At 36.4% G+C, this 19594-nt stretch overlaps 1 pseudogene; it reads right to left on the bottom strand.

The window, feature by feature from the left end:
• Positions 1 to 394: 394 nt before the first annotated feature.
• Positions 395 to 8666, bottom strand: LOC147544112 (uncharacterized; annotated as a pseudogene).
• Positions 8667 to 19594: the final 10928 nt, after the last annotated feature.

Below are 19594 nucleotides of genomic sequence, written 5' to 3'. Positions count from 1 at the left end.
TCTTAATTTCTTTCTTTCTACTCTGTCTTCTCTCTCACACAAAAAGATTAACAAAGGAAGAAGAAGAAGAAGAAATAGATGATGAAGAGGAAATTAATGCTCTCTGTTTTACTTGATTTCTTTCTTTCTCACTCTACAATTTCTCTCCCACTCTTTGTTTTTCTACTAAACTCTCTCACTTTCTCTCTACAATTTCTCTCTTTTCACTCTCACAAGAAAAGAAGAAGATAAGATGATGATTCAAGTCGAGCTACTCTCTCTAATTTTCTGTTGTAGTTGAGCTAGAGAGAAGATCCCCCCAAATGATGAGATAATCCGTACCCTCTCTCTCTTCTTCTTTTATAAGACAAGACCTAAATCAGTAGCAGCTCCTTAATCTCAATAACTTCTGTTTTCAGAAAATATCCAGCACCTTCTTTGTTCTTCTCAAATCAATCATCCTCTGTAATTCTTTCCTTCTTTCTTTTAATTCTCTATCAAATTAGCAATCACCACTGATCTTCCCAGATTTATCAAATATATCCAGTCCCTTTCACTTGAATATTATTTCCAGCCAAGAAGGTAAGAAAAATACTATCAAGAATAATCATATCATCTCTCTCGGTTCTTTCCATTTTCGATGAAGCTCCAGCTATATCACCTCTGTGTCTCCATTCTATTCTTTCCATTAACTCTCTCTCAAATAAATCCCAGAATATTAGATAGAGGTGAGGAAATTGGAAAGAGAATGGGATTTCCCATTAATTTGGAAAAAGAATGAGTGGGACAGGTGGGTCTTTCCAATTGGGTCTCGAATTCCCTAACTAATTCACGTGAAATTTGCATAGTTGGCTGGTGGGGCTTGCAATCTTCTGTAACAAGGATTACCAAGTTGAGCGTGTATCACTAGGGGAGACGGGAGACCGTCGGATAAAAGATGATCATCCCGTGCGGCTCTTGAACCATCAGATCTTCGCGGGCCTTATTTTTATCTTGCGTCACATCACATGGAGCCATTAGCTACGTAAATACCAAAGGGCGCCCGCATTTGCCGAAAACTATACCGACAATTTCATCCTGTCGTTATTGATTCACGCCACTTGTCTCTAGAGAGATCCGTTTTGACCTTTGGTCAACAGATTTGGACCTAAACTTTGACTAGCTATAATTCTCCCATGGAACTCCGACTGGACTCCCGTTTTTGTCGTTGGGTTCGTCTTGGACTCTACTTTCATCCAAGTACCACAATTGACCAAAATATCCAGCCAACTTTTATCTCCAAATGACCAAAATACCCTTAGTATGCATTTTTCCTGTTTTTATCTGTTTATCGTGCACAATTCTTCAGAAGGCACTTGAGAAAGAAAAACAAGCAAATCATCAGAGTAACAGCTCGAAATGGACTAACTAGCCCGAGTTAAGAGATTCAGATGGGACATTTTCATGTCTCATCAAACATCCCCAAACTTAGATTTTGCTAGTCCTCGAGCAAAACATAAAAATAAAACTAAACCCATTTCACCACTTTCGTAGAGAATCACGATTGCACTTAGAACGTGCAACAAGCCGTTAATCCTCTAGGTTGCCCTAGAGGACGAGTTTTGTCTCGTGAGGGTTTGCAGTGAATATACCCACAAAATTCAGATATTTCAAAAATCTAGAAGGGTTCAAAATATGACATGGACTAAAAATGTTTATCCGGTTGATTTTCGAAAGTTAATAGAAATGAAATCCAAGTCAACTAGACCATACGAATGCTAAAGATCCCTTCACTAGTAATCTAGACTCAAAGTGCACGTGACCAACCAATATGAAAATCATCTCGGTTCTGAACAGACAAGACCTCGGTTACCGTCTTGATACATTTCGCCTCGACTGTTGCCTCACGGTCATACACTCAAAAATTTAAGTCACTCAGAAACGGTTCACTCAATGTGCGAGTATGAATATTTAAGAAAACTCAACACATTACAAAAGACAGACTAAATTTTTCGTAAACGACTGATCTCATAGAAAGGAAACAACCACTAATACGGAATGAGGAAGCTAACCAACTCTTCTCACCTGATCAACTATCGAACAATGCAACCTAGAGGTCGATAGACACTAATGATGATGTGACTAGAACTCCTGAGAACTCGACGTCTTTAAATCTTCAAGAACTACTTCAAGGGATAAATACTTAAACAAAACTACACAAACACTTTTTTCCTTTTTTCTTTGATTTTTCTATTTTTTTCTTTTTCTTTTTCAATACTTTTTTTTCATAGGACTCATAATACAAAAACCACTTTCTTGGTACTACTCTTTCCTTGGGTAAAATTCTCTATACTTTGCTTCATGCCTTATTCTCAGAGTTCTAAATGATGGATGAGATTTATATTTTCCTCTAATTGACACTGCTTTCAAGTTTCTCGGACTACAAGAGTAATGTTTACATTCCTAAGGACATCCCTAGTGGTTGTAAAATATGAACTCAAGAGACCAAATGAGTTCTTCTTTCAATATTGCGAGGTTGAGTAGCTCTTCATTCTACTCAGAATTAGCTCAGAAGAGATCACTCAAAACAACAAGAAAGGCTCAGAATCTCACACAGGTTAAGTCTCCGCTAATGATCGATTAAGTTCTCTCAGAAAAGTCAGCTCTTCACCTATCTAACACTCACATGGCTAGTGCACATACAACTCCAGGACTCGAAATTCGTGGAAAAACCTTTAGCAAAAGCATAGTACAACCAACTAGACTCTATGACCATTAACAAACAAAAATAACTAGACTCACTTTTTCAGTCAAAAATTTAAAAATTTTGAAGAATTTTGAACCCTTTTGAATTTTTGAAATAAGGACTTAGCAGAAATTTTTCAATCCCCTATCCCCAAACTTAAACCGAACATTGTCCTCAATGTTATGAAGACTATGCAAAAATCACAGGATGAAGGGAAAGATATTAACTGATTCCAACGTCTTCAGCCAGACGAAACAGATGACTCGAAAAAAATGGAAAGAATTAACCTATTGGATTACGGATATGTGACTAACTGTAAACCAATAATCGATACATCTGTGGGTCCACCCAAAACACAAAGTTTTCAATGAACGATAGTCTCACATTTTTGTAAATTGCTGATAGTGCATGTGAGACTATCAGAGAAGAAGGGGAATCCCCAAACTTAGACAACAATAAGGTCGTTAAGTTTGGTACTGCACCAGAGAGATCACAGACCGGATAAAAGGGGTCATTACATTGATGATAATAAGAGGGACAGAGTGCTTCAAAATCTACACATGGTTTTGAGGGACAAAACGCAAAGTAATCTAGAGGACTATCAATGGCACCCGAACTTAAACCAGGGTTCTCTAAAACAGGTACTTTGGGTTCCTTCAATGGAGAAACCCTACTATCAGACTCACAATCCCTAGAAGTCGGGTTAGATAGTCCTTCTATAATTTCTTTTATCATGTTATCATCTGTGTCCCTAAAGAATTCTAAATTTTTGCCTAAGTCAGGCGACTCAATGCTCTCATTTAGCAAATTGGTCAACCAAGATTCATCATCCTCAGTTAAGTCAAACGACTTCAAATCACCTTCAACTCTAGCAACCTCTTCATTTTGGTCTGAAGGGATTTCAAATTCGGGACACTGAGAGGATATTTCAATATTGGACTCCACCGTTTCTAAGATTTTGGGCTCAATAACGATGTTTTCTGGAGAACTATAGTCCTCTAAAATTGTATCCTCGTCATCATACACAGGGTATTGTGTATTGTACTCTATATTACCCTGGTAATCCTCTTCTATAATACTAGTTCTCCTACTGAGCACTTTTTTTTTGCATAGATAAGCAGACCTACTGAGCACTTTTTTTTTTTGCATAGATAAGCAGACCTACTGAGCACTTCTTGTATAGTTCTGCACATATTGTCAGTCTTTTTTTCTAAAGTCTGACAAAACTCGAAAGTACTCTTTTGAAGATCACTTATAGTTTCGGCAAACGAAGATGATGCTAAAGATGGAGAGTCAAAAGTTTGAACGTGATCCCATTGATGTTGAGACACGTTTAAAGCATAAGACTCTTCGTTAATCCTTCTTGACATACTCATAGTTTCGGCCAATGAAGATGATGCTAAAGATGGAGTGTCAACAATTTCACCGTTATCCCATTGAGGTTGAGATACGTGTGAAGCATAAAACTGTTCATTATAATGCATGTAAGAGTCATTAGTTTCAATGTTATCCCATTGAGGTTGGGACACATTTGGAGCATAAGACTCTCTACTATAATGCATATAAGATGATCTGTCGGGGTATCTATAATATGGTTCATAACCTTCTTGAGGTTGCTAATAATCCCTACGACCATCATTATGCACATTGTCTCTAGGACGACTAACACTATTCTGACCATTTGCTAAGTACCACCATGGTAGATTTGGAGAACTCCCATCCCTTCTGTCATTATGTTGGGACCACGATTTATCCATCTCTCATCAATTTTTTATTTTTTTATTTTTTTTATTTTTTTTAAAATCTAAAACCAAGGAAGCACTACGAAGATCCTAGAAGGAAAACAACCACAATCAAGCTGACTCAACCAAGCAACCTAAACAAAATCTAGACTACTAACAGGTTGGTCAATTTTACTTAAAAGTCTAGACAGCTCCTATATTGTAACAAATCTTGACCTATAATTGTTATGAGGGTTACTCCGCCAAAGTAATACGGTCAAACAATTCTTGGAGACAACCAACGATGAATGTTGTGATAGCCGTCCCTTGGGTAACGTTTCCTCTTCTCGAGGTGACCCGTGAAAGAATTGAGTGACACTTACTTTTTAGGAATGCCCAAATCAAAATTAAGTCCCTGAATTGTTTCAAAGATCCTATGAGCTCGATACCTTAGAGGCTAATGTTTAAAGTAAATTTTAGTTTAAGTGAGGGTTGGGATTCGCAGCGTTGTTTCCTAAATGGGCAAGAGATCGGTGATGAAATCCGACTTCTATCTTGTAATGGGGTTTGTGCCCTTACTAAAGACGATTAAACTAAATAGTTCATCAAATCAATGAGGCACACAAAAACATACAAGTACCCACTTATAGGGGATTCGTGGGTGGTCAGAGAAATTACCTCCCGCTCAAGACGGGCGATGACCTTTGTAGACGACCTGGGCCACTCTTCCCTTGAGTGCCCGAACCCGAGGCTTCGTTTGATTTTCGGTTACAATTTAAAAGCCCTCTAATTTAGGGTCAAAACTTTAATCCAAAAATAAAATTCAGAAAGTCTAAAGTCTCTCTTTCTCACTAAAATAAACACAAAAAATTAAAAAATGTAAATTTCTTCTTTTGAGGTCCTCCTCCTTGTTGCGCCTCCTCTTTAGCTCCTTAGTGCTCTACACACCAAAGTAGAAAAGCAAGTCAAAGTATTCAAAAAGTCAAAACTTACCAAAAATAAAAACTTTCCAAGTTTAGAATGAATTTAAAACACAGTCCCCGGCAGCGGCGCCAAAAACTTGATGGGCCTAAAAGGTTACCCTAAAAGGTTACCCTAAAAGGTCTATACCGCAAGTGCACGGTGGTCAAGTAGTAAAATCCCTGTAAGACCGGGGTCGATCCGCAGGGACTAGTCAAACCCGTTCTAAAACTTAGAACTACCACGATTTTGATTTTGAGATTGGTTTTTTTTGTGAAACTTAAAATACTCCCTCCGTCCCAAAATAAACTATGAAGTTTGAAACACACACAGTTTAAGAAAATAGTCAAAATCAAGTGAGTGTTCCTATTTTTACCCCTATTTAATGTAGGGTTATTTAGTGTATAGACCCCAGTTATTTACCTATATTAGGGATCCACCCCCAAAACGATAATGCTTTAGGGGTTACCCCCCATTCTCTATTTTTCCGTCAAAAGGCTGTTAAGTTGCGAGCGTGCCACTCACATGAGCTTCCTTTGACAAATTTGCCCTCTCCATCAACTTTACTGTTGGGGGTCCTTCCCTAAATAGTTGTTTTATAGTGGGGGTCCTTCACCATTTTAATACTACTTCCTATCTTTTCATAAGAAAGCTGTGATTTTAGTGAAAACAAAGTTCAACTCTCTTCCAATTGAGTAACTAGGTCGAGGTTTAACTTGGGTTTGGGAGCTCAGCTATAATGGAGTTTAGAAAAGAAGGTTTCAGATAAATGCTAGCTAAAATTGGAGATAATTGTTAGGTTTGAGTCATCATGCTCAATTTTAATGGTTCTTTGTAAATTTGTGTTCTTCAATTTAGTACTTGATCTTGAATTTGAAGTAATTAAACAAAAGTTCTTTGCTTTTGAAAAAAATTCAAAAGTTTTTAAATATTTTTCTCTTTTTCTCAAGATCAGATTGTTATTCATGTAATGTAGTTGGTATTTCAATCTTTTTCTCTTGATCTTGATCTTGAACAAATTGAAATACCAACTACATTACACGAATAACAGTCTGATCTTGAGAAAAAGAGAAAAAGATTGAAAAACTTCTGAATTTTAGCTGGCATTTATCTGAAACCTTCTTTTCTAGAACTCCATTATAGCTGAACTCCAAAACCCAGGTTAAACCTCGACCTAGTTACTCACTTGGAAGAGAGTTGAACTTTGTTTTCACTAAAATCACAACTTTCTTATGAAAAATAGGAAGTAGTATTAAAATGGTGAATGACCCCACTGTAAAACAACTATTTAGGGAAAGACCCCCAACAGTAAAGCTGATGGAGAGGGCAAATTTGTCAAAGGAAGCTCACGTGACTGGCACGCTCGCAACTTAACGGGCTTTTGACGGAAAAATAGAGAATGGGGGGTAACCCCTAAAGCATTATCGTTTTGGGGGTGGATCCCTAATATAGGTAAATAATTGGGGTCTATACACTAAATAACCCTTTAATGTAGTTGTACATTTTCTACTTTTCAAAAAGGCACAAAAATAATTGTACAAAGAGTTATTCCTAATGTACATGTTCATCCGTATAGTGCATCCACTATGTAATCTTCTCTTTCTAGAGTCTAGACATGGTTCATATACAACCACCATTTTTAAACAACATGTGGCATAAAAAAATGGAGACAATATTGAACAACTTTTTTTTCTTTTTTTGCTTAAAATTTGAGACATTAGATTAAAGATAAAGCATTACAACCCATTTCATTATATACTTCAAAATGTTTACATCAAAATAGTTGAACATAGCATAGCTCAAAATTTTCTTCACATTCTTCAGCACCTTCAAAAATAGAGAACATCTTTGACAATACGATTCCTCACTTCTTCTTCTTCAAGAATAATCTACCTAACAGTTAGCATAGAAAATCATACATAAAAAAGAAGGTTAGTAACAACATAAATTTTGAGCGTATTCTCACTTTTAAAGAAAAAACAGAGATGAAAAACAAGGTATGAAAAAGTGCTTTGAATAAGTATGTTTACAGTAATGTACAATAACAGTACCTCTACACCTTCGGGTAATTGCAATCGTCGTCGAACCGCAAAAACAAGCTCAAAATCACATTCTAGTTCTTTTGGAAGAATTCCATTTCTTTCTAACGACAACTTTCCCATATGCGGTACTTTGTAACCGATCCCACCATTATTTTTCAATATCTCAACCATACAACTTTGTAAGGTTAGAAAATTATAGTTGGGATTTTCGTTTGGTAATTCATCAAATGCTTTCTCTACGGCACTCACAAGTTCGTCGATAGTTTTTGCTCCTTGTTCTTGTTGTAAATATTGAATCGCACGAAAGAAACCAAGATCTAAAACATTTAAATCTGGACTGTTAGAAGGTTGAAAACATAATTTAATCTCAAAACCATCCTTATAAGCGGCCTGCATAAATTCAAAATCGTCGGGTTGAATGTGAGGTCTCGCGTTGTCTTGTTGAATAAAGATGGGTCTTGACTTATCTTCGGCGGGCCATTTTGATCGAATAGCCGGCAATACTTTGTTAATTAAACAATCTCTTGTTACTTCTTCCGTCACAGACAAGATTGCTTTAGTTTCTTCAGTACCGGCGTCACGATTTTTACTACGTCGTTTTGCATTTTCTTTTGTTATGAATGGAAAAATTCCTATCTTCCCAGAAAATTCATAAATTCCATCATCATTGCATCTCGACCTAGCGATAACAACTAGAAACATAACCTTCGTAATGAATCGTTTACTTTAACACGTACGCAATGGTTCCGGTTTGTCGGGAAGAAGATAATACCTTTGAGATTCCTTGGTAATATAAAACCATTTTTCATCTATATGGATGTGATCGTACATATTCTTAAAGGTAAAACTTCCATTGTTGTTTACATTAACAGTACTTTGTAAATTTGACAAACAAAACAAAAGCCTTTTTTTCATATTTACCTCAGTCAAATACGGCTTGATAGCGTTTGTGTGTCGCCTAATTTCACCATCTTTGATTCGTCTATGAAGAGTAGACTTAGACGTGCTAAAAGCCTTCGCCATTTTCCGGATATTAGTTCGTTTATGAAGAGGAAGATTGCTGAATTGTTCAATATCAAGTTGAACTCTTTTACGACCAACTTTTGCAACCATATTTTTTGATACATCAACTGCTAACATCTCATCAATATTTTGTAATCCTTGATTCCATATTCGACTCACCGTATTCAAACTAGTAGAAAATTTGGCAGCAATTTTTGTTCCCGAACCGTATTTCATTTTTCCGTTCTTACTATCCTTCAAAAATCATTTGTCTTTCTTCATCTGTTAATTTTCTATGTTTATTAGACTGGTTTGAATTAGTTGTTGTTGATATGGAATCCATGTCCATAATATGAATAGACACAGAGATGAAGTGTCCACTTTAGCTATTGTAAAGTGTATAAATAGGATGGTTGAAAGTTTAAAATTTCCCACTAATAAAAAAATTTAGCGCCAAATTTCATTTTAGATTTTAGTTTTGGCGCAATAATCTCCTACCAAAACAAGTTTTGTTTAAAAAATTTACACTTTGGCGCCATAATTTAGTTGATGTGTTGATAAATTTTGAACTACTTTTACTAGAGTACTTGATTTTTATTCCATTTTGTGTTACCAAGAAAACAAAAGCTGTAGAGTTGGTTTTGGGTAATAGGAAAGCATCTAGGAATTAGATAAAGTTAAAACCTTCACTCATTAATAGCTATGGGTATTATTGGAAGAAAATGATAATTTTTCATACTATTTTCAAACTTCCAACTAGTTTTGGCACAAACTACAATAGAAACTTCACCGATTATTTTGGGACGGAGGGAGTAACAAACAAAACACTAAAGTGAGAAAATCGATGGGGGAGAGGTCTAGAGATCAGAATCCACCTCAAACGATCATAAATGATTTAACTCTTTTCTAACATGTATCTATAATTTTTATAACTCAATATCTAGAAAAATAAACTTATCTGAATATCGGAAAATTGAACCTTTTAAACAAAAATATCTAGAATGAACTACACAAACATCAATTCCTAAATAATCATATCCCAACTATCGTCTATCAAATTTCAAGCATAAATCATCAAAGAAACCTAATTCTAAGCATGACATATCAAGCCATAAGCATAAACGATGAAGCTACTATAATTATTCAATGGAATCGACTAAAGTCTAGTTAAACAATAACGCACATCAATGAGAATCATGAAGAGGGAAGAAATAAACTAATTACTCATGCTTGGAGCTTCATCTTCACTCGAAGTAAAAAGTTAGCAATACATAAATAGTTGGATCATTCTTAACAATAAGAAAAACAGGAATTGATATAAGAGTTAAATATTAAATCACCAAAACAAGATGGAAGCTCTTGATTTTCTCTCCTTGCAGCACTTAGCTCTCTGTTTTTCTCTTAATTTCTTTCTTTCTACTCTGTCTTCTCTCTCTCTCGCAAAAAGAATAATAAAGGAAGAAGAAGAAGAAATAGATGATGAAGAGGAAATTAATGCTCTCTGTTTTATTTGATTTCTTTCTTTCTCTCTCACTCTCTGTTTTTCTACTAAACTCTCTCTCACTTTCTCTCTACAATTTCTCTCTTTTCACTCTCACAAGAAAAGAAGAAGATAAAACGATGATTCAAGTCGAGCGACTCTCTCTCTAATTTTCTGTTGTAGTTGAGCTAGAGATAAGACCCCCCCCCCCCCCCCAAAAGATGAGATAATCCGTACCCTTTCTCCCTTGTTCTTTTATAAGACAAGACCTAAATCAGTAGCAGCTCCTAAATCTCAATAACTTCTGTTTTCAATGAAGAAGGATTAGTAAGGCGAAGAGAGAGAAAATTCACTTTTGGGCGATTTTAGGGCTTTTCACATTCTTCTTCTTGTTTGGTCTGTTTAGTCGATTTTCATGGTGATTGTGGGTTTGTTTTTCGGCAACTAGCTCGGTCCTTTCTTTCTGTTTCCTTGTCTAACTGGTTAGGTTATCTTTGTGGGTTGTGCCTTCTTGGTCGGTTTGATTTCTTGTTGGATAAGTGAAGTTTTTTTCCTGTTCTATCATAGGTTTAAGCTCGCCTGGAGCTGGTAATGGAGGGCTTAAGAAGGGGTTTCTTATAGATTCTCCTAGATCTAAGAATACGAGTCTTAATGTTAGTGAAATAAAGGGGTTAGGGGTAAAGTCTCCTGGTTCGTCAATGGAGGGTTTGCTGCTTAGTACAAATCCAGTTACTAATGGTGATTCTAATGTAATCGAAATGGATGCAGCCATTGGTCAGAGTCATTTTCGGTTTCAATCTAACGTGTGTGATGATTCTTCATTGTCGTTTCGTGTTCCGCCTTGTTTTAAGATGAAAGGTGGTGCAGCCATTGATGAACGACAAGTTGGTACAGGGAAGATGAAGAATGGAACCAGTTTGGAGTGTTATGGTTATGCCAAACCCTATTCTAACCCTTTTTGTCCTAGTCCTAGTTCAAATAAATATGGTTCTAGCTCTGGTGGGTCCATTTTGGATTCTGGTTCAATTCCTAATAGTGGGTCCTTTGCTTTTGGTGTTGGGTCAATTAATGTGGGTGCTGGCCAATTGGAAGATCAAAGTGGGTTTACTTCTTTTTCTAACAACGCTCAATGTGGGGTTGGTTCTGGTGGGGTCAATTCAGGGGCTAAACAGCAGCTTGGAAATTCTCCTAGATTGAGTAATGTGCAATCTGGAGCTTTTTCCGGAGTCAATTCAGGGGCTAATGATCAATTTGGGAGTTTTCCTAGAGGTGTTTCAAGGGCTAATTTGCAAGGTAATCCTAATTGGGCTAGTCTTTTTGCTAAAAAAGAAGTGTCGGGTCGAGAAAAACTTAAGTTCATCCCTCCTTCTCAAATTGATGGTAAGTTATGTGCTTCAATTCCTTCTTCTTCTTTAGATACACATATTAAGTTTTGTGAGAGACTTGTGATTGGCAACTTTGTTGGTAGACGTCTCAATACACCTTGCTAAATTATGGAAGCCTAAGGGTGATGTGCAATTTTCACTACATGTCAAGTCTGTTTTTGTTATTGGAATTGCGCTAGAGGAAGATAGAATTGCAATCTTAGATCATGAACCTATCTTTATTGGAGGTAATTTATTCCCTGTTCAACCTTGGCATCCTTTTATTGAAAAAGAGGTTGCAAAGTTGAAGTCTGTTCCAATTTGGGCTAATTTTATGGTGTACCAAATTCATATGTGGAATCGTGATGGTATAGCAGCTATTGCTAGTGTTGTTGGTACGCCTTTGTTTTTTAATGCACATACGGCCTGATGGGACATGAAAATGTCTCATCTGAATCTCTTAACTCGGGTTAGTTAGTCCATTTCGAGCGGTTACTCTGATGATTTGCTTGTTTTTCTTTCTCAGGTCCCAGTTATGGAGTTCAATACGAAAACATCGTGATAAAGACATACTTGAGGGGCATTTTGGTCATTTTAATGTCAAGGGTATTCTGGTCAATATTGTTCTCATGTGAAAGTAGAGTCCAATACGAATCCATCGGCGAAAGCGGAAGTCGAATCGGAGCACGGATGACAAAACTGTAGTCAGTCAAAGTTTGGTTCAAAATCGGTTAACCAAGTCAACTGTAAGACACATGGCTACATCTCAAAACACGTTGCATGCTTTTAAATTGGTCTGCAATGCATGGAATCAAGGCCACAAACAACACGTCAACACCAGCCTCAAGGATTGGATCAATTCCAAATCTTTTCTCTACCCACTTTCTCTCACATCTAACAATCTTAATATATTGTTGACAATAAAAACAAACAGGAGGGCGTGGGATCATCATAGAAAGAGATTTCTTTGTCTTCAAAACAGGAAGAATCAAAACTTGGATATTCTAAGGAGCCGGGATTCGACTAAGTTGGGATTTGGTATATTACTCTTAACTGAAGAGATTGTGAAAGGAAAGATTGGAAGGATTTCATGAGAAATTTAGAAAGAGATAGCTGGAAATCATAATTTTCTTAGAGATGATATTGCCTTCCATTTTTATTCAAAAAAAGAAAATAAGAAATGGAAACTTTGAAGGTGAAGGCCATCTTTCTCTCTTTATCTCCTAACTACTTTGGCAAGTTATTTTCTAAAAGAGAGAAAGAATCATCTCTCTATCTCTCTGACAGTAAGGATATTTGAGAAGTGAAGAAGGGAAGAGATGAGGAGGAATTAATTAAAATTTGTCATTGATGGAAAGATTGAGAAAGCTTATGGAATGATTTTTAGAGAAAGATGGAGAATGGAAAGTTGTTTATAAAGCAGAGAGCAAAGGAGGAGTAGGGGGTATCTCGGTTTTGAGGTCGAAACAAATCACCATCTCGACTGGAGAGTTTTCCTCTGGTAGCTCAACCAAAACCGACTATATTAGAGAGAGAGAGTGATATAAAAAGCTCTCGGCTGGGGATGAAGAAATGGAGTTAGAGAGAGAGACAACCGAGAGCACCATCCATTGATCATCATCATCATCATCTATTTTTCTTCTTCTTCATCTTCTATATATTTTTCTTTTTGTGAGAGACAGAGAGATTCAGTGATTGAGAGAGAAAGAAACAGAGAGTGATTGAGAGAGAAAGAAACAGAGAGCTTTAATGGAGTTTTCTTCTTGATTTTTGATTTTCTTTTTTTGATTATAATTCGTCTACCTTTGTGAGAGAGATAGAAAGAGAGAATTAACAGAGAGATTAAGAAAAGAGAGAGAAAACAGAAAGATTAGAAAGAAAAAAAAAGAGTTGGAGAAGATGAGAAAATATGTGGGAAAATAATTTTCCCACAGAGAATTCAATTCCGAGAAGACGAGAAAATCGTTTTCCCTAAGGGTCTGTTTGGTCTGTTTTCCTGGAAAATCGTAAAAACAAAAGGAAAACTATTCCCTTAGGGTCTGTTTGGTTTGGAAATAGCTACAAAAGTTAAGTTTTCTTCTTCCTCTCTTTATTTTATTTTCCAATTTATCTTATATAATGTCCATGAGTAACTAACCTTTTTATCTAGGGTCTTAGATGAAGTTCTTCATAAATAATTTTATCGATACGATTTATTAATAATTTTTATTGTTTTTTTCACGATAAAATCTTCCGGATTTTTGGACCATTCATGGACCAAAAGTCTGAGATATATAAAGAATTTGTTAATTAATTAAATCATAATGAATCATTGTTAGAATTATTATAAGGACGGATTCGACAACCTTAGGTTTCTCCCCCATTCCTTGTATCATTTGTAATTATTTTCTTTTCGTAAATTTATTTTTAATATTTTATTTATTTCAAAACCAAAACCAAAACCATTTTCAAAACTGTCTTACTTCCAAGTCTTAGAATAGGTTTCACTTAGTCCCTGAGGAACAAACCGGTCTTATCGGAAATTATTACAACTTGACACCCGTGCACTTGCGGGTGTAGACCTATTTAAGGAAACTTTCTAGGCCCATCAAGTTTTTGGCGCCGCTGCCGGGGACTATGTTTTAAATTTGTTCTAATCTTGGAAAGTTTTTATTTTTGGTAAGTTTTTATTTTTGGTAAGTTTTTATTTTTGGCCACTTTGACTTGCTTCTCTATTTTTTGTGTGTAGGGCATTAAGGAGCGAAAGAGAAGGCGCAAACAAGGAGGAGGGGGTCGAAAAGAAGAAATTTACATTTATTTTTTTATTTTATTTTATTTTTGGTGAGAGAGAGACTTTAGACTTTCTAGTTTTTATTTTTGGATTAAAGTTTTGACCCTAAATTAGAGGGCTTATAAATTGTAACCGAAAAACCAAAACGAAGCCTCGGGTTCGAACACTCGCGGGGAGAGTGGCCCGGGTCGTCTGCAAAGGTCGTCGCCCGTCTCGAACGGGAGGTAACTTTCTCTAATCACCCACGAATCCCCTGTTAGTGGGTACTTTTTATAAGATCTTCGTAGTGCTTCCTCGGTTTTCGTGTTAAAAAAAAAAAAAAAAAAAAAAAAAAAAAGACCAAAAGAAAGGAGTCAAGTTTAGTTACATAAGTGTCAATTCTCATCTTGTGATCGTGCCTGACCATCATGGCACATTTTTCCAATGGTTGGACATACCCTGTTGATGATGATGACCTTGATCTAAAGGGACCCGTAATCAACCGAACTGATATAACCTTAAGAGAATACCAACAGTTGCGTAAAGACTGGCTTAACCAATGTGGTACGACTCTAAGAGATTGTCAACGACTTAACGAGGGGAATAGGCTAGTTGAGCCTAACCGAACTGGTATGACCCTAGGAGAGTACCAACAGATGTGTAGAGACGAGCCTAACCGACCGGGTATGACATTTCAGGATTATAAACGAATGTCTAGAAACAGTCCGATTAGTGAGTGGAGTAGACCATATGAGCCTGATCAATCTCATATGACATTAGGAGATTATCAACAAATGTGTAGAGATGGTCCGATTAGCGATGGATATGGTCCGACGCCAAATATATATGAGAGACCTTATTGTCCACACTATTCTGAGACCAATGACTTTAGAGACAGGTATGATCCTAATATGTACGGAGGAAGTTATTATCAAGAGTCTACGTTTAATTACACTAGCGAACCTTATTACGAGGAGACTCTTGAAGATAGATCTCGATCAGAGTCCGAGAGTCGTCTTATTGAGATTATGTCACAATTTGCGACTCAAATGCAGCAGGATACTGAGTCCTTGGCTCAACAGGTAAAAATGTTTAAGTCACAGTTGTTCGCCGACGAGGAAGGGGTTTCACCACCCCAAACTCAGGAAGGTACTAGGTACGATGACGAGGTTAATACGTCTAACCCTAGTACTAAGTTAAATGTCGATGAATTTACTGATAATATCCTAGAGCCTGAAAGGTCTGATGACCTTGTTGTCTTGCTTCCTCCACCTATGTCATCTCACCATGATAGGACTGTATTAGACGTTGATATCCAGAATGACGGCGCTATGAGCAAGTTTGGGAATGACACTATTCTGAACTTTCCGACATTTGAGATTTGTAAGGAGTCAGCCTTAGATGAAATTCTAGGAAGGCATGATATTATGAATGACTGCGAGACTCCAGATGTATTTGAGGACATTGATGACAGTAGAGACATGTTAGATAGTTTGTCAGACTGTTTACCTAAGGAAACCATGGACCTTGACGTGGCCCCCGAGCATATTGCCTTACCCTTAGAGTCTAGTTTGACCTTTCACATGGTCTCAGACTCGGTTGTTGATCCCTTTTGGGACACTTCAGATGTCTCCTCGAGAACGTCTATGGAAATAGTGGATATTCTATCCACTAAACTTGCAGATGACTTTCTGCCTTCGACGGATATATTGGCCCTTCATTGTTATGTCGATCCTTTTGATGACTTTCTAGTCATTGGTCCGAGTATTTATAGTTACTTAGTGGACTGTGCATCCACTAAGTTTGGGGATTGCCCTTCTTATTTGATAGTCTCACATGCACTCTCTGCAATTCACAAAAATGTGAGACTTTCGTTCACTAAAAACTTTGTGTTTTGGGTGGACCCACAGATGTATCGAATATTGGTTTACAGTTAATCACATATCTGTAATCCAGTAGGTTAATTCTTTTTATTTTTTCGAATCATCTGTTTCGTCTGGCTGAAGACGTTAAACTTAGCGCTTTCTGGGAGGCAACCCACGCTTAGGACTTCCGAATCAGGTAATATCTTTCCCTCATCCTATCATTTTTACATAGTCTTCAGAACATTGAGGACAATGTTCGGTTTAAGTTTGGGGATAGGGGAATGAATTTTTTGCTAAGTCCTTATTTCAAAAATTCAAAAGGGTTCAAAAAAATTTTCAAAATTTTAAAAATTTTGGATTGAAAATGTGAGTTTAGTTGTTTTTGCTTGTTAATAGTTATAGAGTCTAGTTTGTCAGACTATCCGTTTGCTAAAGGTTTTTCCATGAATTTCGAGTCTTGAAGTTGTCTGTGCACTAGCTATGTGAGTGTTAGATAGGTGAAGAGTAGACTTTTCTGAGAGAACTTAATTGATCATTAGTGGAGACTTAACCCATGTGAGATTCTGAGCCTTTCTTATTGTTTTGAGTGATCTCTTCTGAGCTAACTCCGAGTAGAGTGAAGACCTACTCAACCTCGCAACATTCATTAGAGCTCAGTTGATCTCTTGAGTTCGAATTTTACAACCACTAGGGATGTCATCAGGAAGTAAACCTTTCTCTTGTAGTCTGAGAAACTTGAAAACAGTGTCAACTAGAGGAAGATAAAAATCCATTTGTTAGAACCCTGAGAATAAGGCATGAAACAAAATGAAGAGAATTATACCCAAGGAAAGAATAATGTCAAGAAAGTTCTTTGTGTATTTGAGTTTGGTTACCGGAAAAGTACTATGAAAAAAAAAAAAAAAAAAAAAAAAAAAAAAATCAAAAAAAAAAAAATGTTTGTTTAGTTGTTTTAAGTGTTTATCCTTTGAAGAAATTCTTGAAGATTTGAAGACGTCGAGTTCTCAGGAGTTCTAGTCACATCATCATTAGTGTCTATCGACCTCTAGGAAGCATTGTTAGATAGTTGATCAGGTGAGAAGAGTTGGTTAGCTTCCCCATTCCGTATTAGTGGTTGTTTCCTTTCTATGAGATCAGTCGTTCACCAAACTTTTAGTCCATCTTTTGTAATGTGTTGAGTTTCTGTCACACTCATACTCGCGCATTGAGTGAGCCATTTCTGAGTGACTTTAATTTTCGAGTGTATGACCGTGAGGCAGTAGTCGAGGCGAAATGTATTGAGAAGGTAATCGAGGTCTTGTCTGTTTGGAACCAAAATGATACTCATATTGGCTGGTCACGTGCACTTTAGGTCTTGATTACTAGTGAAGGGAATTTTAGCTTTTGTATGGTTGGTCGACTTGGATTTTATTTTTATTAACTTTCAAAAAAATCTACCGGATAAACATTTTTAGACCCTATTGGATTTTGAAATTTCTGAATTTTGTGGGTATATTCACTGCAAACCCTCACGAGACAAAACTCGTCCTCTAGGGGAAACCTAGAGGTTTAACGGCTTGTTGCACGTGCTAAGTGTAATCGTGAGTCCCTACGAAAGTGGTGAACTGGGTTTAGTTTTATTTTTGCTCGAGGACTAGCAAAATCTAAGTTTGGGGATGTTTGATGGGACATGAAAATGTCTCATCTGAATCTCTTAACTCGGGTTAGTTAGTCCATTTCGAGCGGTTACTCTGATGATTTGCTTGTTTTTCTTTCTCAGGTCTCAGTTATGGAGTTCAATACGAAAACATCGTGATAAAGACATACTTGAGGGGCATTTTGGTCATTTTAATGTCAAGGGTATTCTGGTCAATATTGTTCTCATGTGAAAGTAGAGTCCAATACGAATCCATCGGCGAAAGCGGAAGTCGAATCGGAGCACGGATGACAAAACTGTAGTCAGTCAAAGTTTGGTTCAAAATTGGTTAACCAAGTCAACTGTAAGACACATGGCTACATCTCAAAACACGTTGCATGCTTTTAAATTGGTCTGCAATGCATGGAATCAAGGCCACAAACAACACGTCAACACCAGCCTCAAGGATTGGATCAATTCCAAATCTTTTCTCTACCCACTTTCTCTCACATCTAACAATCTTAATATATTGTTGACAATAAAAACAAACAGGAGGGCGTGGGATCATCATAGAAAGAGATTTCTTTGTCTTCAAAACAGGAAGAATCAAAACTTGGATATTCTAAGGAGCCGGGATTCGACTAAGTTGGGATTTGGTATATTACTCTTAACTGAAGAGATTGTGAAAGGAAAGATTGGAAGGATTTCATGAGAAATTTAGAAAGAGATAGCTGGAAATCATGATTTTCTTAGAGATGATATTGCCTTCCATTTTTATTCAAAAAAAGAAAATAAGAAATGGAAACTTTGAAGGTGAAGGCCATCTTTCTCTCTTTATCTCCTAACTACTTTGGCAAGTTATTTTCTAAAAGAGAGAAAGAATCATCTCTCTATCTCTCTGACAGTAAGGATATTTGAGAAGTGAAGAAGGGAAGAGATGAGGAGGAATTAATTAAAATTTGTCATTGATGGAAAGATTGAGAAAGCTTATGGAATGATTTTTAGAGAAAGATGGAGAATGGAAAGTTGTTTATAAAGCAGAGAGCAAAGGAGGAGTAGGGGGTATCTCGGTTTTGAGGTCGAAACAAATCACCATCTCGACTAGAGAGTTTTCCTCTGGTAGCTCAACCAAAACCGACTATATTAGAGAGAGAGAGTGATATAAAAAGCTCTCGGCTGGGGATGAAGAAATGGAGTTAGAGAGAGAGACAACCGAGAGCACCATCCATTGATCATCATCATCATCATCTATTTTTCTTCTTCTTCATCTTCTGTATTTTTCTTTTTGTGAGAGACAGAGAGATTCAGTGATTGAGAGAGAAAGAAACAGAGAGTGATTGAGAGAGAAAGAAACAGAGAGCTTTAATGGAGTTTTCTTCTTGATTTTTGATTTTATTTTTTTGATTATAATTCGTCTACCTTTGTGAGAGAGATAGAAAGAGAGAATTAACAGAGAGATTAAGAAAAGAGAGAGAAAACAGAAAGATTAGAAAGAAAAAAAAAGAGTTGGAGAAGATGAGAAAATATGTGGGAAAATAATTTTCCCACAGAGAATTCAATTCCGAGAAGACGAGAAAATCGTTTTCCCTAAGGGTCTGTTTGGTCTGTTTTCCTGGAAAATCGTAAAAACAAAAGGAAAACTATTCCCTTAGGGTCTGTTTGGTTTGGAAATAGCTACAAAAGTTAAGTTTTCTTCTTTCTCTCTTTATTTTATTTTCCAATTTATCTTATATAATGTCCATGAGTAACTAACCTTTTTATCTAGGGTCTTAGATGAAGTTCTTCATAAATAATTTTATCGATACGATTTATTAATAATTTTTATTGTTTTTTTCACGATAAAATCTTCCGGATTTTTGGACCATTCATGGACCAAAAGTCTGAGTTATATAAAGAATTTGTTAATTAATTAAATCATAATGAATCATTGTTAGAATTATTATAAGGACGGATTCGACAACCTTAGGTTTCTCCCCCATTCCTTGTATCATTTGTAATTATTTTCTTTTCGTAAATTTATTTTTAATATTTTATTTATTTCAAAACCAAAACCAAAACCATTTTCAAAACTGTCTTGCTTCCAAGTCTTAGA

Source organism: Eschscholzia californica, unplaced genomic scaffold (genome assembly GCF_041429995.1).
Source record: "Eschscholzia californica isolate CP2 unplaced genomic scaffold, dmEscCali1.0.p SCAF_4, whole genome shotgun sequence".
NCBI classification, from domain to species: Eukaryota; Viridiplantae; Streptophyta; class Magnoliopsida; order Ranunculales; family Papaveraceae; genus Eschscholzia; species Eschscholzia californica.
This window is presented reverse-complemented; position numbering and strand designations above follow the sequence as displayed.